This window comes from Apteryx mantelli, chromosome 5 (assembly GCF_036417845.1).
Source record: "Apteryx mantelli isolate bAptMan1 chromosome 5, bAptMan1.hap1, whole genome shotgun sequence".
NCBI lineage: Eukaryota > Metazoa > Chordata > Aves > Apterygiformes > Apterygidae > Apteryx > Apteryx mantelli.
In genome coordinates this window covers 37,708,517-37,732,872 of record NC_089982.1, presented here as the reverse complement: position 1 = coordinate 37,732,872, position 24,356 = coordinate 37,708,517, and the positions used below count along the sequence as shown (strand labels likewise).

The 24,356-nt window shown below is 41.1% G+C and overlaps 1 long non-coding RNA gene across 1 annotated transcript in view; it reads right to left on the bottom strand.

Moving 5' to 3' along the window:
• Positions 1-24,356, bottom strand: part of LOC106492047 (uncharacterized) — a 48,520-nt gene that overhangs the window by 600 nt on the left and 23,564 nt on the right. The window contains exon 2 of the long non-coding RNA XR_001293912.2: positions 1,374-1,475. This is a non-coding gene — a long non-coding RNA (uncharacterized lncRNA). The remainder of the gene's footprint in view (positions 1-1,373; positions 1,476-24,356) is intronic.

Genomic DNA, 24,356 nt, shown 5'->3' with positions numbered 1-24,356 from the left:
TTAAGAATTACTTTTTAAAAGTAATTCTCCCTTACTCCCTTCTTTCCTTACTCCCTTACTTACAAAAGTAATTCTCTCTTCCCTCTCCCCTCCCCCCCCCCAAAAAAAAACAACTTGGTAAAGTTTATTGTGTGAATGCTTTAGAGAATTTGGTTTTGCTAAAAGTCTGTTTAGCTTTGTAGAAGTTCATATTGCTTTAGTGACACCTGAACAACATAGCTCAATAGGCAGAATTTTGGTCATTTATTAAAATTACAGCGTTTCAAAATTGGGCCCATAGTAAACACATCATCTGGGAGTGTTAGAGCAAGTACACAGGGTTTTTCTTTATGGTATCTTTTTCACCCCCTTATGCCAATACACTCACCATAACATAGAGTCCGCTTGTCTCGGAGCACCCTCAGTCCCTTAATCTTGTTCCTCTCTATCTCCTATTACAGAGTCTTTAGTCTGGCAACCTACAATGCTGTAGCTGAGCATGTTTATGAACCATCTCTTCTTCAGTTCATGTAATTCGATTTTTGTTCAGGGAACATATATGTGTGTGTGTGTGTGTGTGTGTGTGTGTATAAAAACATTTAAGAATCATAATGTAAGACTAGAACTGCTTTATGCATGCAGTGTTGAATCTAGTGGCATATTCATCATAGCTTATGTCAAAATGTTATCTGTAGCTATCACAGAGAGATTATTGTGGTAGTGTTTCTGGAGTCTCATCCTCTTGCTTTAATGCCAATTCCCTTGTTTCTTTTTGTTTCAGTCCCAGAAAGTTCTTCCCTATTTTCTCTTGTATCTGATACCAAGTCAACAACACTAAAAGATGTTTTAATAGGTATTCTTTTGCAGGCCTCGATTTTAGCTAGCAGAAAGAAGTCACAGAATTAGCATTGCCACTTGCTCAGAGATCCTGTTCCCAGGTTTTCACATATCCATTTACTTGTTCATGAAATTAAAAACCTGACTTTTAACAGCTGTGTCTACAATAATTTGTAGTTCAGATCAGGCATGCACTTTTGCAACAACTCTCCCGACAAACCAGAGTGCAGCCTCAAAGCACACAAACCACATTTCTTCAGGGTGAAGCTAAAGCAGAAGCATCCTCATGCACTCGAGCCACTAGCGGCACATATGGGTCCGAACCAGAACTAGCCCAACACCTCAGAAATGCATTAATGCGGACATTAGGCCCTCAGCACCAACAGCTTCACACAACAGCTCCGCTCCTACTGTGCAACACTGACTGCCTGTGCGGGCCTACAGCTTACTTGAGCGGGCCGCCTTCGACTGCCCTCTGCCGCAGCACCCCGGACTCCTGGTTTGTGATAACCGGCCCACCCCCACCCAAACACTAGGAGCAGAAAAATGGTACCCACCTGACACCACTATGGAGTTTATGCCAGAGAGCAAAGTTCAAATACCCTCAAGTCCCTTTTCACCATGCTCATGGGGATGTTTTTCTGATCCATTTATAGATCCTAGTTTAAAAGAAAGACGTACATTAATACATTCATTAAAAAAATACATTTATATTTCACTATCATCAGGCTGATCAACATTTTCTACCTGCAAGTCAGCACCTGAACCATTCAAAAGAGTGAATCATAAAATCTTGTTAATCAAGGCAAAAGGACCAGATCACAACAGTAAAAAACCTGCCAATAAGTGCTTGAGTTACTCTGACCAAACAGTTAATCACTTAAAGGATAATACCCCAACATACTGACTTCTAAATCTTTAAGGAAGTTGCAATATTTTTCTTTCCATCTCCCACATATTGTACTTGCCATTTTATCTGTAACCTTGATCCTTGGCCTTGATATTTTGCAAAGATAGACATCGTATAATGATGCTTATTGCTTTTATGATCACATATGATGTTTATTATTATACATGAATTATATGATCAAATAGTTATTGATACACATTACACTTTTCAAACTTCATCCAAAAATGGCATAACGAATTTGTCAAACCTAATGATATATTTCCTCAATCATCAATGCAGGCTAATACAACAGATGTTTAAACCTAAGAGATGTTCCAGACCCCCTCTGAGACAAACTAGGCGACACCAACAGTTCAGGCACCATGATGGGCTCCTGCTCCCGGGTCAGACTGCCAGACAGCCCAGGAGCTGCAGCAATACTTCAAAGAAAAAAAATGGTGCATTACGCTACCACGGGTACCACTGCTGAGAGGAAATTCTGCAGCGCTCTGCATGCCTGCAGTTCCCAAGAACCAGTGGCTGTATGCCCATGTACATACTGCATTGCTCTAGTCCAGACAGCACATGAGATTCCTGTAAAGTCCCAACTACGCATCACCTGGATAGCACAACTTTCTGCCAACTAGAGACGGCAGAAAACGTTAATCACAGGCGCTGTCGCAGAGGAATCCAGCAGTGTTTTTAGTAACTGCACTGCGCAGCACAACTGAGGGTGCCCAGACTTCGTCAAAGGAGCCAGCCAGCTCCTCCAGCTCTCTGCCTTTGTCCTCACCTCTGCCGTGCTCGGATTCAGCTTCATATATCCAATCCCTACTCACCGCTGAATTTGTCTAACCTTATGTGGCAGCAATAATTTTGGTGAAAGAAAAGTAGAATGGTTTGTCCTCTGCATCTCTGCGGTGCTGCAATCTCTGTTGTACTTTCTCCCACTTTCTGCATGGACACAGCACTGCCCCAGTCTAACACTGAGGGCTCCAATGGAGCCCACAACGATGAGAGTGCATCATTCAGCCAACGACGAGATGTCTGCCATCAGGGCTGCTGACATGATTTCCACTTCACGTCCAATGCTTTTTCTAATTGAAAATAATATTCTAGACCCTGTGCAATTAGGTAAGTTTCAAGTTGATTTCAATCCCTTGTTAATCTGGACACCAAGCCGTAATGCCACAGACCTCATCTGTGTTGGGTGTCTCCATGTGTGCAAAACTGGCATATCCTAGGAAGCTTCATAGCATAGAAGGACCATGAACCTTGTTGCCTGTAAGCTGAGAGAGCTCACGGTCTATGGACAGGCAACAAACACTGCTACTAATCCATGACAATAAATGCAAGGTCTATGTGAGCTGGATCAGACATGACCTATGAAAATCAGAGAAAGGCAGGCGCAACATTTTCTGTGTCCAAGAGATCATCAGTGTAAGTCCTAGAAATGCCAGTATGGGGTATTTCATCATCCTAATCAACAAAACATTGGAGTAACCCTTCTTCACAAAGGCTTTAGCCTGGCTGGCCTGTAGCTCAGAGTACAACTAACTGATGTTAGCGCCAGCTTTGGTTTCTGTTACAAGGTAGATGAATTCGAATGAGCTTTTCTTTCCCCAGGCGGGCTGTTTGATGAGAAGATGAATGGGATGCCACCTACTTTCTTGTTCTGTCTGGCTCATCGTGTCAGCCAGCCAGATGTTTGATATACACGTTTTACAGGGTGCTTACTGTGCACTATTGAGAGTGCTTTGTTCTTCTAATTTAAAACAGGAAACATGGAATGTAGAAGATCCAAAAACTTCAAAGGAAGTTTCCATTGCCAAAGGAGCTTTACTTTGACTCAAGTTCATTTTCTAGATTAAATATCCAAATCCGACAGTGTGGGAAGATACTCACACCTTCAGCAGGTTTGAAAATTTCCGAGGGATTAAGGGATTCAGATTAGTTGGCTGTAAACATCACTGGGGTAAAACAAGCAGTACAACAGTTCCTGAGTTTTATTCTGAGCACCTCAGTTTGATATGACTTTCTAATAATACCACAGCTGTGCAGATGCATAGCATTATAGAGCATGTTTCCTTTACCCTGGGATACAGAAGATGTGAGTACTAAGCTCCTGTCTCTTTTCAAACTGTCATGCGCTTTTAGGTTTCCTAGCACGTTTCATCATGAGTTCTAAATTTTCACATTATAGTTTGGAAAAAAGAAGAACTCAAAAGCTGGAGACTAGAAAGGACTCCAGAAAACGTGCCTTTGGACTGCTTGCAGTTACTTGTTTGCTTTGGTGTTCCTCCTGTCCCACTGCACACACAGATGTAAAAACTGCTCGTTTAGAGGTGTTTAATGCTGCAGTGTAATCTCAGATTGGAGGTTTTTATTAACTAGTACACTCATTTTCCCAAACAAAAAAGTTTTATAGGAACATGTCAGGCTGCTGTTCTCATTGGAAAAGTTTTCTTGATTTTTTTCTGTTGGTGTTTTAATGTCTGTTTAGCACATACTTTAGGCATGCACTGGATGCTATGGCTTTACCATTCTGTTGACTACTACCACACTTCAAATATCCCATTTCACCCCAAACAACACAATAACACAATGTTCCTCGTGTCCACCCTCACATCACACACTATTTGATATTCCATCTCAAGACCAGATAACGGATCTGTCTGGATTCATCTGTTCACTGGCAGTCACTGCCGGCAGAGCCAGCTCTTGTGGACTCCCTGTTTATCACCTCCTGCCATATGGCAGGACAGGGAGAACCCAAGGCAGAACAGCAGTCAGGTGGAGGAATGCACCTGTACGTTAGATAGCACCAATCCAGCCTTGCATTAGTATAACTAGATGGGGTATGGCTCCACTAAGCCCACGGATGCTCCAACTGGAGTGGAAAAATTGAAGATTACAGGCTATATTTAAATAGTATCAAACTGTATGTTCCTTTCTATATATATACATTCACATCTTGGAATACTTTTGACTTTACCTATGGAAAAAAAAAAGATGACTTGATGATTTCATAGTCTTTCTGTTTTCCTCTATTTGCTTCCCTCATTTTCTCTTTTCTTTGATGCTTGCACTTCAATCTCCTCATGTTTCACTTCATCCTTTGTCCTGTTCCCTATGTTTTTCTTTTCATGTTTTACCACTCATGTCTCCTATTTTTCAAGGTTTTTTTCTCTCCCTCATCTTTCCCCATTCCCTGACCTTCTCCCCTGCTTAAAACTGTCACAGCCAGCCTCTCTTTCCTGCTTCACCCCAAGATCCATGCTGGCAGGCTGGAGTCTTTTTTGCACCACTGCAGAGATATAAATGCAGAATGTTTCGAATCAGTTCTTATTTGTCCAACTTATTTGAGACGTACAGATCTTTAAAACTGCTAAACCTCAAATTTGAACATAAATAAGTCAAAATGTTCATCAAATTTGATCATAAATAAGCCAAATGTGAAGCAAATTCAGAGGACTCGGAAAAATGCATTTTTTTGTCTGCCTCAACATTAAAGATCTACTGTCTATCCACAGTCCACAAATGATTCAAATGGCTCAATAGCAATAGGATCAGGCCCTCTAAGCATGGACCAAAATTTGCCACCAATTTCACAAACAGCTGAACAACATGCCTTACTTAATTCCATACTCATTAAATGTTCTCTCTACTGTTTTCTGCTGAAAGATAGTATTTTGTTAAATATCATGTATTATCCACCAGCTTGCTCCTTAGGAAATCTAATGTGTAAAGTCAAACAAGTTTGAAAATATGCCTCATGGATAATAGATGCTTTTCTAAATCTAAGCAGAATTCAAAAGCTATTTTTGGTTAAAAGTCTTTAGATAGATTCATCTCTGGACAGAGGTCAAGCGATCTCAACAGACCCCGTTTCATACAGTTATGCATAAATAAGAAATTGAGGCTGTAAATGAACCCGCAGTCCAACCTCTACAACAGTGGCCAATATTCCTTCCGGTGCTACCACCACAACACAGCTGGGGTAGCGTGGCCTGTCAGCATGCGTTAGGAACGATACATAAAACACGTCTAAAACAATCTAGTACCCATTGCTCACTAATTCTTAATATGCAGTGACAGCAGAAGCAATAAAAGCTCCAGAGCCAGTGTAGGATGTGACTGCACACGGGGTCTATTACCCCGACACTGGTGAATTTTAACTGCTCTACTGACATAGTGTATCCAATTGAAAAAGCCAGGGACATCCAGCACTTCTGTAAGATTTGGCTGCTGCGATAGTGTTAAACCAACATAACTTAATTCAAAAAGATAAGCAATTATTCAAAAGGATGCAAACTGGCCAAAGCGACACAGCCACAGATAAGACATGCTGGTCTTAGCAGGAGAAAAAGCAGTAAAAACAAACAAACAAAACAAAGAAGAAAAACACAGTGAACCCAAACCAAAAAAAAAAGAAAGAAAAGAAAAAAGAAAAACCAAATCCCTGTATCTTTTATCTGCCTTTTACATTTCAGCTTAATGATACTGTTGGCAGTCGCAGATGGGGCCTCCCCTCCTTGCTGGAGATGCGTGCCTGCCTATACAGAGCACAAGCTCTGTGTATACCATATTCACAGACTGCCTGGCTGTATTTGCCCAGTGAGAAAGATAAACAGGATTTGCCTTTCTTTCTGTTTTTCTTTTTGCATATTTTATTCAAGTGCTTTACTTTTGCTTCTGCAAATGCAAACTGGAGGCTGTTTTAAAAACAAAATGGAGCAGCAACCCCTGTGCTCCCCCCCACTTGAACAAAGATGATGACAGATCATAGCTGCCGCTTATCCTCTTCAGGCTGAAGAGCCATTATATCAGGGAAAATAAATCAGAAATACACAGCAGTCCAAAGTCCAAAAGGCCTGACACGCGACCAGCATCGGCTCTTACAGGCCTGAGGTAAGGAAGCTTTTCCCCGCTGACGGTCAGAGCAAGCCCCCACGGGGCTACCAAGAGCTGCCCCGCGAGGAACACGCGGGGAGTTGGATCTCACGGCGAAGGGAACGGACTCTCTCCCGCAGGCATCAGGGGAGCGCCAGAGAGGAGAAAACGTGCGCCTGATATCAGCATCTTCTCATGTGCTCCCCTCTCTCTTGGGCAACCCACGCAACATTACGCAATCTGATTTATTATACAGCACAACGCAGACAGAATTGCTCTGACAGGGAGAGAAGAGCTCCTTTCATCTCTGACTCTCCAAACAAATTATCCCCTCTTAATTATTACCTAAAACCCTTTATTTATGCACACAAACCAGAGCTGAAATTTTCTGCGTCACAGAAACGCCCCCTTGCCTTGCATGTGGGAGAAGGAGCAGGCACAGGAGGGCCTCGAGCCGCCGAGCCACCCGCCGGCGCTGGTCACAGCCACCGCTCACCCAACAGACCGTCTGCAAAACGATCGCTCTCTCTCTCCATGGCCGCCCCCTAAAAATTCAGAATATCACCTGTAAAAATTAATATCACTTTGGCTTTTGGCAAAAACAATACCGGTAAAGACACTGCTCCCCCGGCACGAGAATGGAAGTATCGTTCTTTTAGCTTTGTGATAAGCAGGAAGAAATTATCTCAGTTATAAAAGTAATGAAATTACAGCAGTAATACCTCATACTAAGGCAAAATTTACCTTGGCACATACATTTTAGGATTCTTACTCTGTACCCAGGTAAAAGCACAGAGACAACTGACCATGACGTATTTTTCACTGCCAGGAGAGATGAATATTATCAACTTGTTCTTCTTAAAAAAAAAAAAAGAAGAAGAAAACCTACTTGTAGTGCAACCCTTGCCTCTCCATCTGCCAGAGCATGATTTTAAATTTTACACTAAGTGTGCGGTTACTCTTGGCAAGCAATCCAGGTTTTTGAGAGCCACTCGAGCCCAGAGGCCTGCTGCGGCACGTGGAGCGTCTTTGGAGATTAGCATTTGGTGGTGAGAGTATCTGCCTGCCTGCATACTGCGTCTCTTGTGCGCAGGCGTTTTTCAGCATCCACCTGGTGTGCACTACACAGCGAGCAATTGGAAACTGAAGCAAATGATACGGAGGAATGGATAATTAGCTGATAGGAATGCATCCAGCTACAGTTATACTCCAGGAAGGTTAGAGACCCGATTCCTCCTCATTTATAGCTGAGACTGAAGGGATTCATAGAGCTTTATGCAAGCTACTAATTTGCAATTTGACTGCAAACAACTTACAATCAAATGAAGTGAAAGCTAGAAGCAAAGAGTACATTAATGACTTAATATTCATGTTGCATTTCTCTTCATTTTATCTTCCTGTGAAGAGCAATTTAAAAAAGGGGTTAATTTGCCAGTAAATAAATAGATTTTTTTTTCCTTTTAATTATTATTGCATAAAAGCCGAATTGCTGATATGAACAGTATTGTCCTCTGCTGAGGACAGTCCTATATTGCCATCCTTCAGTGACAGAAATTTGGAAAACAGTGATACTTCTCAGACTGAAAATTCATGCCTCAAAGCAGTATATAAAGAATCACAGTATCTGAATACAAAATTCAGCATTTGGGGCAAAAAATATGCAATTTGTAAATTATACAGTGAGCCGTGAACACTATAAGGTGCGACTTACAAGTACAGTAGCTGTTCTGTCAAAAAAGGAGCACAAATGTCAAAGCAGCTTTCGTTAGACTTCCCTGGAGCTTCACCTACACTAGGACAGGTCTAGGTGCAGCTAGATTAGTGAAGTAGATTTTTGCTAGGTTCAGAGGCAGTCTGAAGGCACTGGTCAAAAGTGCCACAGAAAGACCTCAGTCCAGAGGAAGGACCTTGGCTAGGCTGCCGTTTCACAGGACAGCTCTCCGTCTGAGGCTCACTCCTCAAAGCACCAGCCTACTCGCTCGACCTGGCTCCAGCACTCAGCTGAGCTGCTCCAAGACTCAGCAAACCCCTCAGATTTGTACAGTTGGTTGATTTTCTGGAGGCTTAGCAAGCTGAAGTGGCTCAAGGGCTTGGGAGGGCAGCAAGTGGCCACAGGCAAGGCAGGCCTGCCTCTAAGGTCCTAAGGGACCCCATTCAGGTCCTTTGGGCAACAGGGTGCTGTCAGGTCGGCTCAACAGCTCCAACTGCATCCTCTGACCAGCTCGACCATCTCAGAAAACATCATCTTAACACTGGACCAGGCTGAACTGCTTTTCTGAAAGAAGTGATTTGAATTTTTGCCTTCATTTAAATGTCTGTGGCTAGACAGTAGCACAAACTCTGCACACTAAGCTACCCACTGCTCTACTGGATAAAGAAAGAAACTTTCCTCCTGCCTTCCTAAAGGAAGCATAACAGCTGGAGAAACCATCTATGGCTCAAGCTACATGAGCCTGCGCAACCTCTGCAGAGAAGAAGACTTGAACACCAACAGATCAAACCTGCACACTCATCTCTGTGCCTAGTGAAACTCATTTGCACGCTGCCACATGGGAAGCAGTAGGCTGCTGTAGGAGCAAGAGCCCCAGGCACTGCCAAGGGGGTGTACAGAGGCCTCTGGGGAACCTGAGGCTTTTGCCTAGAGTTATCCCTGCACCCTGCTAGTTCATCACAAGCCCAAAAGAAATGCACAGAAAAAGACTGCAGCCACAGTGATCCAAGCATGGAAGCACAAGTCTGAGTCCTGCGTAAGCCATGCAATTGCAAAATGTGGAGATGCACAGTGGGACATGAGGCTGGGCCTGGCCCTACTTGGCTCAGTAACGCGAATCAATAGGTCATCAAGGAAAGCAATACGTCAAGGGAAAAGTAAGTTTGGTTTGCAGAATATGCTTTCTCCAATGGTTTGGAAAGGAACTGCTTTCTTCATCTAGCTAAGCAAACAGCACAAAGCCTTCTTTTCAACTAGCACTGTACAAAAGAAACTCAAGGTGCAACAAGTATGTCCCCATAAGTATCCTCCTACACTAGCAAAAGCAGCAGTGAGTGGCTGTACAGCTGAATCAAGCGTTAATGCCCACACAGACAACATAGTTTTAGCCCAGGTCTTGCTGAACTGAAGAACAGCAGGAAGAAGTGAACTCAGACAATTTAAGCAGGACATTAAATATTGTAGCAGTGACCCAAGGGGACACAACAGTTCCAACATTGAAATGTTTGTCAAATAGGTCAAGTTTTCTTAAGCACTGAGTCTCACTAATGATCTGGCTGGAAATTGCTATGAGGGATAGACTAAGAAAATGCAAACTGAGAAGAAACCCTGAATGCCAAGAAAGAAACAGAAATGCAACACAGGGACCTATGAAGACAGCAATCTAGACTAGAGATAAAAAGAAGATACCTCTTGAAAAACATAACTGTATCTGGGAAAAAAATATGGAAAAGGATGTAATTCTTTATTCTCTGCTACTCTGCAGGATCATTCATCCTTGTACAGAACGAGCAAAGTGAATATAAACTGCAAATACGGATGGCAGCACTTCACGCCCTTCTGAAGGGCCGCGTGGGGTGCAGGCCCTTGAACTGCGGCCTATGGCCTTCCTAAGGAGGAGCGCTCAGAGAGGCGGCACAGCTGGCTGCTAGCTGCTACCGCAGACTGCGTGGCAAAGGCAGGGAAGGAAATGCAGCTGCAGCTTTAAATCAGCCTTTGTACTCTGCTACCCTGGAGCTGGCGGTCCAGTCTTCCAGCATAAGACAGAGCAGCTAAAAGATGCTACTGCCACTGGCTCCCAGCCTCGTTACAGCCAGCACGGGCAACGGCAGCTCCCTCAGGTGCAGAGATTGCCCAGATATTTTTCACTTCTTACTTTCACTTCCTCACACTCACCTTTGAATGCACAGCCACTAACCTAAAAGTTTTCCACTACCCAAAACACATCTGAATCACTCCCCTGTGCTAATGTGTCTTAAGAGTTTAAATCGGCTAACTTGCATTTTGGCACCAGAATAGGGCAAAAAAAATTTTCAGAAATGAGCTGTTACCAGTATTTGTGAAACACAAATTTGCCAACTGCTTTGGCAACAAATTGCCAAATGAGAGATTAGGCTGCGCAGGCAGAGGCATACGCAGAAGTAGTGCACACACATACACAAGGTACCCGGAAAGGCCGGAAGTCAACTGCAGCACGACCACCTTAGGACTACACATCCGATGCCAGCCATCTTAATGTGAAAAAGTGATACAAGGAGTCACAGGGCAAACACCCAAACATCCAAGGGACCTGAGATGAAGCAGGTTTACATGAAAGCTACAAATATTTCAAGGGTGAGAAGTCAAGAGTTTTGTGGTTTAAAATGCAGAAAAGATCTGAGCATAAGAGGAAGAAATTAAGATGAAATTCAGACCATCAGGATAAAGCTGCTTCACAAGCAAAATTTAATAGGCAATGAAATGATTTCCCAAAGCAAGCAGCTCAAATTTGAAAAACCTTGGTTTTAGAAGTGCATCAGACAAAATATCAGAATAACGATTTAGACTCAAAACTTGGAAAACATGTTAAGCTGTAAACTGTGGAGAACAGAAGTGTTCATGCTTTTAAAGATTTAGTCCTTGGCAACGAAATAACTCACAGAGAATATACCAAGAGACAGTAATACTGGTCTACAGCTTTTCCCACTTGTAGCATGCAATTCTGTTTCCTTCTCCCCACCGAACCAATATTGGCAATTTCTACCATGCAGCGAAGTGGGACGTGTTCTAGCTACATGCAATTACTCTTTGGAACGCAAACAGCACTTCTGCTATGCTGGTGTTGTAATCTCAACGGTGGCCCCTAAAGGAAGTTGTCTGCTTATTCCTATTTCCGTTGAGACGGCAACCAGTGATATGACTTAACTGTTAGTCTGGGCTAGACCGTTCCCCTGAGATCCCAGAACCATTCAGCATGTTGAAAAAGTCATTTTAAGAAACATGGAAACATAAGTACTTTATCCCTACTTGACTCCATGCCAAGAGAATCACACAGAAACCTCACGATGTTTCAGTGCTAAATATTATCTAACAGCTACTTCCCTGAAACCTAATTTAAAATCCTCAATTGCTCTAAAAAAAGCCCTCCTGATAATTAGCAAATCTTCACTGTGATAGTCAAGAAACTGCAAAAACATAATAAGGTTTCTCGGTTTCTTTATCTTCAACAGCTACAAATATACAGAATTTTTCATCTTCAGACAAACTTGATTTCATTTCTCTTTGTTTCTTATCTAATTGTGTAGTCAAACCTGTCACACAGTAAGGAAATCCTTTCTGAACCAGTATTTTATGCAATTAAGAACAGCTCTCTGGTATTGTAAGTACCAACATCCTTTAATCTCTTCATTAATTTAAATATATTCTAAATTGCACTTAGCTGAACTGGGACTCCAAAACAAGAGCTCTATTAGGAGAGCCCAATACGAGCTTCACTTTCTAAGTGCAAGACATATATGTTGCACACTCGTTCCCCGGAAACATCAATGCTTGTGGATGTTCCTGCAGAGAGGCAAAAATACCGACCTTGTCTAGCTCAGCAGAAGGACCAAGGGCTGCAAAAGCAACAGCTCATCTCATGAATCATTTTTGGAAGAGAACTCACAGGTCTAGTGACACCGAAGTCTCTAAATGCCAGTGCAAAAAGCTAAATGCTTTTATTTTTTTATTATTATTATTTTTTTTTTAATGAAAGCCTGCAAAAGGTTTCTGGAAAGTAAGGAAGTCTCACTTACAGAATACAGCCAAAAGTTCTCAGCCAAAGATCTCCAAGTGCTTTAAAGAAAGATCAGTATCATTATCTTCATTTTAATCTGGAAAAGGGAAAGCATGGTAAGGTATGCCAGTGTCAGGGTCAGCAATTGAACTCAGACTTCCTGGGACTGTTCACTGAGACACAAATCCATTCTTTATCCAAACTTATTTAACACGTAATGAAATAGATTTCAGAGAACTTGGCCTTGTTCTATATAGCAAAAAAATCATATGACATTGGTTTTGTCTGTACAAAATCAAAATTATATGCACTGCTCTCCTTATCTCTAGAAGGGTGGTTAGAGAAAGTGAACCAAATAAAATGAAACACATTACTTAAGGCTTGCACAATATATCCATACTTGAAATTCTAGGGTGAAATTCCTGACCTAACTGAAGCTCCTACTGATTTCAGTGGTGCAAGGATTTTACCCTTTAACATACAGTAAAAGGAAGGAAGACAGACAATTCTGTAACAGTACTTTAAAGAAGCACTGCATTCAAAAGAGAGAAAAGTCAAGTCAAAGCAGTATTTCATGTAAACTCAGTGAGCTCACTCCCCAGACGAGCCAGCTATCTGCTGAGCTTGCCTTCAAGGGCAAAAAACAAAGATGGCCTCCCTTCCTACGTGTGGCCTGGGGCACGGTCAGGATGATTTACCTTAGGACAGTTTAAATGCTCGTGGCATATTCTGGCTGGAGTTCACATCTCCTGACAGTCAAAGATACTGAGGCACTGAGGCTAGGTCAGAACTCGGCCCCACGCCTCCCGAATAAAACAGAAAAGGTACATCACAAACAGATGAGAAAAACCAACTGCCTTCATCTCAAAAACTACCAAAGAATAGCTTTGTTAAATAAGAGGTGTGCAGTAACACTAATTAAGAATAGCATATTATTTGAAAAGTTGCAATTTTACTGCACATTATCTGACCCTTACAATCAAATAATTATAAGCAAGCATAGATAAAAAGTGTACGCAAAGGTCAGCGTGCTAGAAGCAGTGGCAATAACCTTGTGGGAGAGAAAAATCTTCATGAACTTGTGGAGGACAAAGACCCTAGAAGACTGGAAAGAGGCAAATATACGAGAAGATAAAGGAGAACAGAAGCAGCGTTCAAGTCCACCTACCTGTAATTGCTGGGAAGACACGAGAACAAAGACTTAATCTACAGGCACAGAGAAAATAGCAAGATGATTGGTAGCAGTCAGCCCAAATCACACCAATCCAAATTCCTATGCCAGTATTAAAAAAAAAAAAACTACCAATGAGGTCCTAACCTACCTCATGCAACATTTTCATAGTTAAACAAGGGGAATAAGGGTACCATAAAGCAGATATACTACTAGCAGAAAAACTGTTTTGGAAGGACAGCCATCACTAGTTTGTTATCTTCTTGAGGCACAGAGTTTACAACAATTTTATCCACGACTTGAATGATGCAATACACTTGCTATGTTTGCTGACAACTTCAAGTTGCAAAGGGCAAACACTGCTGGAGAACAGGATTAGAATCCCAAACAATCCTAAGAAAATGGAAAAGTGCCCTGAAATAAATAGGATGTGCTTCAGTAAAGACAAATGCTAAGTGTTATACTTCAGGTCTTGTCAGCGAGCTGAAGGTCAGAACAATCAACTGCACAAATACTGGATGCAAAATGACTAGCTAGGCGACAGGAAAGGACCTGGGGGGTTATAATGGCTCAAAAATCAAACATCAATCCACACTGTCACACTGTTGGGAAAAGAAAAAAAAAAAAAACAAGCACTACAGTGGAATAAAGAAACGTGGAAGTGGAGTGTAAGACACAAAGAAGCCTTCTACTCTGCTAACAAAGCCTCCTCTGAAGTAGTTTGTTCAGTTTAGGACTCTACATTTCAAAGAATCCACTAATTGCACACTAGTTAGAGAGAAGCCGGAGGACAGAAGACAAGAAGGAGCAATGTCTAGCCAGCAGGCCCTTTGAGTAAATGCTGAAGGAACTGGAGATGCTTCGTTTGAAGAACAGAAGGAAGACTGAGAAGAAGTAAGCTAACATGTACATAACACATACGTAAAGTGTTGCTACAAAAAGAAAGCAGCAAAACGTCCTCCACGTTCAAGGGGGGATGAGAAAACTACCAATGAATTAAATATACTGCTTAGGAATATTGCTTAATTTCCATCACAGAAATCTCCTTGAAAAGTTTAGGTAAACATCTGGTAGCAATGTTTCAGGCACAGATGAAGCACATTGGAGCGGAGGGTTAAACAGATGACCTCGAGGCCCCTATTTTCCATGATTTTTATGATACACCCAAGTTTTTAGACATGATTCATATGACATGATTCTAATGACACATGATTCATTAGACATACCCGTCATTTACAAATGACTGTATTTTCAATGTTTTCTCTCTTTATGAAACACTCATTTTCTTAACTCTGTTTTGCGACATTCCCCCACAGTCTCTATATACACAATCATTTTACTTTGTAATTCTGCACATCAGACATGCACATTTGTACAGTATACAGTATTCATGACAGTATCCTGGCTTAGGAAGGCATGGGGCCCACAATACTTTGAGAACGTAGGCAAAGGAGGAAAGAGAGGGAGCAGAGTCAGCAGTGCTTGCAGAGGGAAGGGAATGTAGGCAGGGAAGAGAGAAAGGAAAGGACTCAGGGGTAGTCAGAAAAGACCAGAGAGTAAAGAATTTCAAAGTCAGGACAACACTCCAAATTTAAAGGAAAGTGATGTGTCTTGTTAAAACACCCCAATGAGCATGCTATTGTGCCTTTCCATGTTTTTCTCTTTTTTTTCACTCAGGATAACTGGAGCAAAGAATCATGCTTATACTTGTTTTGCTTATTGAACAGGATTTTAAAATTGCGTGAGGCAGAGGCGGGACTGATGCTGAGTTGTCAGAGAAGCTGGAAAACACAGAAATAATTAAATGTGAGCCTCTTTGGGAACTAAAGTCAGAGGGGCTTTTGAGATTTCCACTTTTCACAATGGGTTGCAAACACAAGGAGCTTAAACGGGCACTGACAATTTGTTTAGCTCTTCTTTCCTCATAGTAGCTATCTTATGCCTTCTACTTTCCTAAGTGAATGGTGGCAGAAGACCTTAGGTACTTGATTACTCTGCCTCCCCATGTAATGCTTCTGACTTAATTACTACTTCAAACTACATTATATCCACAGCCAATGTTTTGCTTTCCAACAGGCAGAACAATGTTGTAAAGATGATTTAGGAGGCATCATTTTAATAGCCATAGGAAGAGAATACAATATCCTTAACAGAAAGGGATAGGACAAACAAAGGAAGTGTGACAGGTTGTTTAAAAAGGGAGGGCAGGGGAGTTAGGGAAATGATTAGTAGGGACAGCAAAGCAAGGAAGGCCACATAGAAGCGAGAAGGTGTGGAACTTGTCCCTTCAGCTTTTAATTTAAACAAGGATGTTTTGGGTCATGCCCCATCAATGCAACTGATGCTAACATTTTATTCACACTGCCACAACACTCCAAGCACCGTGCTTGGGATATTGGAAACACAGAAAACAAAAGCACTTGCTATCTTTTGCTATTTCACTTAGTCCCCAGAACAGTAGCTACTACCTTATCTGCCTATCATTTCATCCATATTACTCCACTGTTGGAAGCTCTTACCAATGCTATCATTACTTCAACAGAGCAAAAAGGGCCTCAGGCAGTTTCTATCATTTGTAGCACTGTATTAGTTAAATCAGTGAAGGTTTATTTGATACAGTCAATGCACCAACAGGCATAAGAGTTTTCTCTGCACTACAACTCCTGCCACTCTATTGTTTCTTCCTAAGCACTGAATGCATAAATTATGAGGAGGAACCATGAAGTGACCTGAGACGAGCAGATACAGAAAACCTTTGTCCCCCCAAGTAAATTTTCTTATACCAAAAAGTGGCAAATTTTGCCTTATATAGTAATACATGGATTGAGATGGTACAGTATTTTTCTGCCTGTTTAAATTTGTATCTCTGCAACAGATGGAACAGAATAGTTGTAGCTGTAGGCCGAAGTCTGAGACTCATCCTAGTGGCATAGGCAATAATAATGATCACAAATGGTAAAATGAAGCAAAAGTTCAAATTTAACTCATCAATACATTATTTTCTTTCTTTGCCACAGAAAACTTGGCAATAACAGTTATCTTCTGTGATCTGTTCTGAATGCAGCCAAAGACTCAGCATGGGATTTTCCAAAGTCATCTTCAGAGCACAGCCGGGCAGCAATTCTCATGTTTCTAGTCCACAAATAATATAACCTTTGGAACATAGCTAGGGAACCATTGTTCCCTAAAGGAATAAAAGTTGAAATTATCTGTATTTCCTACAGAACAGAAATTTCAGGATTTCCCTTCAAATGAGTCAACCATGCTGGACAACTCTATAGTTAAGGAATCTCGGGACTCACCACAGAGAGGCTTCAAGCCCAGCAGCTCTGGGAACTCTGTCTCATGAAGCGTCACAAGTCACAAGTGCAGAAGTTTCAGTCGCCAGCCAGCTGGTGTACCACCAAAGAACCTGCAACTGGGGGTAAGCAGCAGCTCACCAGACTGCCCGTGAGAGACTAAGCAAACATGGAAGCAACTCAGACAAGTTTCAACAAAGTGTGCCTGAAATTTGCTTTTTAAAGAAATGAGCAGAAATAACTTCAGACAGAAGACTTCCAAATGGATTCTGAATGAAGTCTGTGGCCTTATGTCACTTAGATCACTTAGTAATTACTGGAGGGAAGTATTTTCTAATATGAAAAAAACATCTCAGGAGAAAGAGGGATCTGGAACAGGAAGTCCATCTATAATTACAACATAATGTTCAGTTATACTTACCAGATTTCTTTTTGTAACAATGGCTTACTGTACTTAAAGGAATTGCAACTCATTGACAGCTCTTTAACACTAAGAGAAGCAAGAGAGGTCTAGTATCACAATATGAAGGTTACCTTGGGCTGTTAGGTACTTGCCAAAGTGCAACAGTACAGTACATTTTTGGGATGCTTAATGCTAACATTTCCTTGCATTTTACAGTTGTTTCAAGTTCTACACAAAGGTGTTCATGGTCTATAGGCAGTCCATCTTCATTTTGCTTATTATCAGATAACTTCTGAATATCCATAAATGAAGTATGGGAGCTAGCCAAGAAACTTGTAATGGCTGGTCTCCTTTGAATGCAGGGGGAATAAAAGCATGAATATTTGGGTGCTGCCCTAGAAGAATTAAAAATCTTTCAAAAATATTTTTTCAATATGTTTTACATGGTTTATTATTCTTTTCCTCCTCAAATGAAATACCCCATTGGATGAGAAGCTACACATTCCCGTCAACACTTAACTGGAAAGTCATGCAAATATTTAAACTGAGTTGGAAATCCCTGGAAGGCAAAACAGCTTTTCAAGGTCTCAAAAATTTTATTAAATTACAGCTTCCTACACTATACAATCTTCTTACCTAACAGACAAAAATTTACCAGATTAAATCAGTTGCACAGCCACAAGGCATAGTACAATAAGGAATCCATTACTCAAATCATTTTATACCTAAGCAAACGGAAGATGTAAAGACATTTACATTAGCATCTGATGCGAATGTAAACCCTGTGCAATTGATGGGGAAATGATAGTACAGTTATCCATACCATGTGTGATTGCAATACTGGGACAACCATTTATCAAACTGCCTCTTTTATTTAAAAAGATATTAAGTGTATGCATGAGCTCTGCATTATACAGTAGCAACAACGCCAAGAAACATTCTTCTACTATTTGTTATCTGCCACCTATGCAGAACAGAAGCTGAAAAGTTATTATAAATCATATCTTTGTCAGAGTTTCTATTCAAAATCTATACTTTTCTCTTAGAAAATTTTATCGTTCAATAGTTGGTTGCACATTGTAATCCACGTGATAGCAATGCTTAGTGGGTTTTTTTGTTTGTTTGTTTTTACTTTTCCAAAGCTCTGAAAAAGAAAAAAAAATCAAATGGGTCATCAGAACATTTTCTTTTTAGACATGGAAATTCTTTGGCTCAGAGAGGTTTATACAATGTGCATGAAGATGAACCAAAATAGGATCAAATTTTGCTTACTATATTCATGTGCTTAGTTCAGCTGAAATCAGTCGCATTGCATATTTAAGAAACCCCATATATTTATCATCTATAAAGTACACATACAACAAACTGAAAATAAATGACAACATAAAACAGAAGATATAGTGAAACTGAAGAACATAATTTCTCACTGAAAATGTAACCAACATAGCTGGACCATCTGGCAGTTCTCAGATCTCCGAAGCAGAGTCAGTTTATTACCCACCACCTCCAGGGAGGGAAGGGATGGACTACCGATGACTCAACACTACTCATTCTCCTTTTCACTTCTGCATACAAGCAACACACCCTCAACTCAATACCAGGGGGCACTGAGGTACTGGTGCTATAATAAAAACAAATGTAAAACAGAAGTCCCCTCTACCACTTGGGTCCATTATATAGTTTACGACTTTCTTCTTCTGAAGAGAACAGGCCTTATCCAACTCTACTGGCCAACCCTCCGTCTGGAAGACAGCATTCTGCCTTTCTATAACTAAGTTCATCATCAAGTAAAAACATTAAAAAAGAAACTATTTCCCATCAAAGCCATTAAATTAGACTGATGCGGAGGGGAGGACTACAGTCTGCTGACCACACTTCGTGAATGAATACTAAGCTGGCATAATTTATCATCACACCCACCATGTTAATAGAAGGTTGTAACATATACTGCTATGTCACATCACATCCAAGATATCTGATGACTACTCAAGACCTGTTAAAATGCAAGGAAAAGATAGCCCTATCAAAATGAAAGCAGCCCTTTAAGAAAATTATTTCAGTGGTTCTCAATTTCTATTACCAACTCAGCTGGTTAGAAGTGAGATACCAAAGTCATTTCCCTTTCCCAGATATAATGAGAATAGTCAATCTTTTTTTTTTTTTAAATGGAAACTACTATATCATTCATTTTGTTTCCATTCTTATTCCAAGATCAGTTTTTGTAAAGAGCCACTAAAATGAAAACCAATGCATACATTAAAAAGGCTAAACAGAAAAACAGCCTAGGATTTCCCACCCATGTAACATACAACTGAGCTCTCTCTCCGTATCACCATGGTTAGAATGTTTTTCCAGAAAATAAAGCTAAATAGAGCTATACTTTTCATTCTCACAGCTCCACAATAATGATAGCTCATAGAAATAACAGACTGTTAGGGTCTGGTGGCAAATTTTTATAACAGTCTATCCAGTTAGAAGTGATATCAGTTGACTGGAGAAGAGTAAATATAATGCCCGTATTTAAGAAGACTAGAAAAGTGATACAAATGAGTACAAGCCCATAGATCTGACCTCAAGAGTATGGGAGGCTTCAGAACAGATTTTGAATGAAAGGTTAATGAGTAACATGGATACAAAGACAAAGAGGGATAAAATTCAAAGAGTTCTCCAGACTGACGTGGTAAGACAATCAATTTTTTAGACAAAGGAAATCCAGTCAATCTGATAGAGCCGGACTTCAGCAAAGCATTTCCAGTGGAAACCATTTGTCAATTTAGAAAGCAGTAGCTGGTGGGTAAGCAGCTGGGTGAAGGAAATACCTCAACAAGAAGTATTAAGGGGAAGAATGTCAGACTGCAGGGAACTTGACTAGTGGAGTTTCTCAAGGATAAATCTAGTTTAGCATTTCCATTAATAACCCTGGCATAAACAAGTGGGATAATGAGATTCACTGATGCGGGGAGCTGTTGCCAACACAGAAGAGGATTGCAGTAACTATCCCAAAAGAAATGGATTTCTGTGGTGACAAGAACAATAGAAATGGGACAATGAGTTCCATACGAACAAAAAAATTGTGATTCTGCTCTTGGGAACTAACAGTAAAATCTTCTGCAATAAAGAAGAGAGCTCATAAATAAGAAATTACTACGGTGGAGAAAGTATGGTCTGTGTAATTCAGCTACGAAAGAGAGAAATGTAACATTAGGAAGCATCAATCAAGGTATTTTCAGCAGACAGTGAAGTATTAATGCCTACAGTGGTACAAGGGCTTTCTTTTAAAAACTGCACATGCTAGGTCTTCAGCATTCAGGAAGGAGATCCACACAGTGGAACAGGGCAGAGGAAGGCTGCCGTGGCAGTCCGTGAGTGCTGGTCTTACAGGAGAAGGCTAGAGGAGCTGAGCTGCTTTAGCCTGAGAGAAGAAGGGACTGTGTGCTGCAATTACAATGAGGCAAACGCCAGGCAGGAAAAAAGGCTGATGCAAGAAGAAAATAGTTATAAACTGACTATTAGGCTGAAAATTAAAAGCATTTTCTCAGGTATTAGGACAATTTGGTTGCAGAACAGCCTGCTAATGGGAGCATCTGAAGCTAAAAAACCCCAACCTACTATATTATGTATAACACGCAGTGCCCCCTGCCACTCCACACCACTGGGAAGGCCTAAAATTAAAATGCATTTTAAGCATTGATTATACCTGCCAGTGCTGCAGTAACAGAGGTGCTTTGGGAACAGAAAGAGAAATTGCATATCAAGGTGTCTTACCCATTAGAAAACAGAGTAACTACTTTAAAAGTGGAGCTTGATAAATTTAAAAAAGGGATTATATAACATAGTCTGCACTAGCAGGGGACTCAAACTGATACTTTCAATCAAATGTATGTGAATGTGCTGGTCTGCATTTATTAATAAAATAAATAACAATAATATCTATGGAATGCCAGAGAAGCAAGCAAAGCCTGCAATTTTATGTAGTTTATCACTTTTCAGGAATCAAAAGCAGTAAAGCAATTTAGAAAAGATTAGTGGGTGCTAATGCTTTTACCACATTAGGTGATATTCTCATAGGAATACTGACATGGTGTCTTAGCAAAAGACACTGATAAATGAAGAAGAAATAGTGACTCAAAAGTCATGCAGACATTTTCCAGAGGTGTTCCAGGATGATGAACTGAATGAATGTTTTCTATAATGTCTCAAGTGATTTTTTTCTAAAATATGCTTATTCCTAAAAAAGCCAAGAAACGAATGAGACCAGATGTAACAGATCTTCCCCAACCAGTACAGTTGAGTAAATACAGCAGCACACACAATACTATCGCGCTAGGATGCCTGGTTTCAAAAAATTACAGAAAACAAATTAATAAATTATTAATATCTTAATAACCTATATTTGGCCACTAACATTAAAAACTTTTCTGAATTAAACTTTGTTAAGGAAAATAGCTTCAGGTAGTCCAGACTTCTATACTAAGTATAGGATCTAAACTGTTTGTCTCCCTCTACTCGGTGTTAACAAGAAGTACCTGAGGAGTCATACAGCCCCTCTTACAGTCAGTCTATCAACAGGCGTCAAGTCTAAGTTGATTCTCACAGTACGCAGGTGGCTGTGCTGGAGCTGGGTGCCTTTGCTTTGGTTCTCCTGAAGGGGAGTTTATGGCAGCCAGAAACTATTCACACAGATGTAGATTAGCCACACAGTAAGATTAAAAAGGTGAAAGAAAATCACTTGGAAAGAAAAGGAGCAAACTGTTTTCCTAAAAAGACATTTAAATTTGACAGCAAATTCCAATGCATGTTTAGCTCAGTTTGTCTGGGCCTGGCACCATGATTGCACCTATGCAGAGAGGCACATTCCCCAAACACCCTCCAGGCCTCGTCACTCAGCAGTATTACAGCTTTGACAGTTGAGGGAGACTGTCTCAAGAAAGTATTATTAATTTCTGAGGTGAAATACCAGAGACTGATGCTCATGGTTATTTCACACAATAAGTCCCTTCAGTAGCACTCAGGGACAAGCGAAACAAGAATGAGACTTGGCCTCTGGAGTACGCATATAGGGAAGATTACAATGACCTGCTATTTTGTGCATCAAACACAAATCAGACATCACTGTGTGAATGTTTCTGGGATTACCTGGAGGTCCAAGACTCCCCAGACTCACGCAGGGACAGAGAAGAACAGGCTGAAGGGACAATTAGATTTCTTGGCATTTAACAACTTCCATGGTTAACGCAAATCGATTTAACACAGGTGCTACACATTAAGAAAAAAATAAAAAAACAAACTTCAGCACTGCTGGAACTTGATGGCTGAACAACACACGATCTCCTGTGTAATCTGGAGCATCCAGATATTGCCACCACACGATCCCCATCTCCGCAAAGGCAGTTTAATATGTATCAGTGGGAGAAACAATCGTCCATTCTTTCTCACAGTTCTGGCTGGGACATAACACAAAATAGCAGCTCTCTTACTCTGCTGAGCAGAATCCCCGCATTGCTTTAAAAACTACTCCATGAGCACATGTTAACTCACTCAGCATCACTGCACCAGGCTCCCTCACACTTTCTAAGCAGTGCTTGAATTTGGGCAAATTGGGCCACCCCACCTTTTTGGTTTGAAGCTAACATGCGGAGCACTGCCCCAAAAGCTTTCTGAACTGTAGCAGGAGCTGCTGCTGCCGTCGGATTCCTGTAGGCACAGGCGAACAGGTGGGCTAAGGGGCTGAGCCTTTGGACAGCTGAGAGATGCCATCAAACAGCTGACTGATGCTATCTCACTCCCGTAGCAAATCTGAATTCTGAGATAACAGGAACCAGGACACTTCCTAATCCCAAAGGCAAGAATTTGCCTCTGTGACTGGGAGGGGTGTTGGGTCACAACAACCCTCATCATATGCTGATGTCAGCAGGGCTAAAAGGCTGCATGGACCTGGGAATGAAGATCTGGTTCATCTTCATTTGGTATCAGCCTGAAGTAGGAATGGATTTGCCAAGGGCAGCCCAGGGTTTTAAAGGGCTTTCAATTTTTTTAGTAGCTTCTCCCTCTTATTCCCTGGACACCCTGCCAGCAGCTCGCACAGTCTAGGGTGCTCTGCAGTACAGCAGCTTCTCATTAGCTCCTTCAAAACCAGAGCAACGCGGCACTGCTGTGCAGTGGCCAGGGGCACGCATGTCATATCCCAGCCGTACAACTGTCACTACCTGGTGTGCCCCCAACACATGGCCTGGCCTGAGAGCTCAGATACCCCCTCAGTCACTGAAATCAAGGATACACCTCACCTCTCCTTTTTTTCCTGAACACTCATTCATCAGTATTACAACAGTCCAGCCAAGCACAGAGGACAAAGTAGAACCACAAGACTTTGCAGAAGGTCCGAGATTCACATTAACCTCCCATGCTTATCTACATTATTCAACATTGAGGTATACTTTCTTCTTAAAACCATGGCATGGGGATCTCTGAATTTTGAAATTTGTAAATGAACATAAGAAAAGGTAATTAAAATGAGGAGAAATATGATGCACTTAAGATGAAGGTAAAGTGTACCACTAGAGCAAGTGAAAGAGTAAGAGCTTTACAGAAATGTTGTATTTGCTTAGTGAATAATTTGCACACTAATGGCTCAAAAGTGTTTTTTCTGGATTATTAATCTAATATATCAATATCCACAGAGCTGCTTTTCTCTTATCTCTCACCTTTAAATCAGGCCACCGCATCTTTAAACCACACTGAACTAGCTTATTTTTTTTCAATGTATACAGTCCACTGAATGTGTAACTACCGCATGGAGTAATCATACCAATACATTATTATAAAATGTTTTGTGGACCTTTATGGGAGACCTGAGAAGTGTCTGGAATTCTGGGATTTGGGATTAAAGAAGCAGAATTATTCAATTATCTCCTAGTATACAAAAATTCATTTGTCTTGTGGAAGCAAACACTAATATCACGTTGTCAGACAGCAAGGCTGCAAATGAATGCCGTCAGTCTACAGTTGTTGATAAGCAGAGACTGCTGCATCCAGATTTCCAGTCACACAGCCAGATGGCTCTGAGTCAGCTGCCCTGTTGCTGAACCAATACGGGCTGGGAGAAAGAAGCAGTAGTAGAGAAGAAAACCGAAAGGTTGCTTCA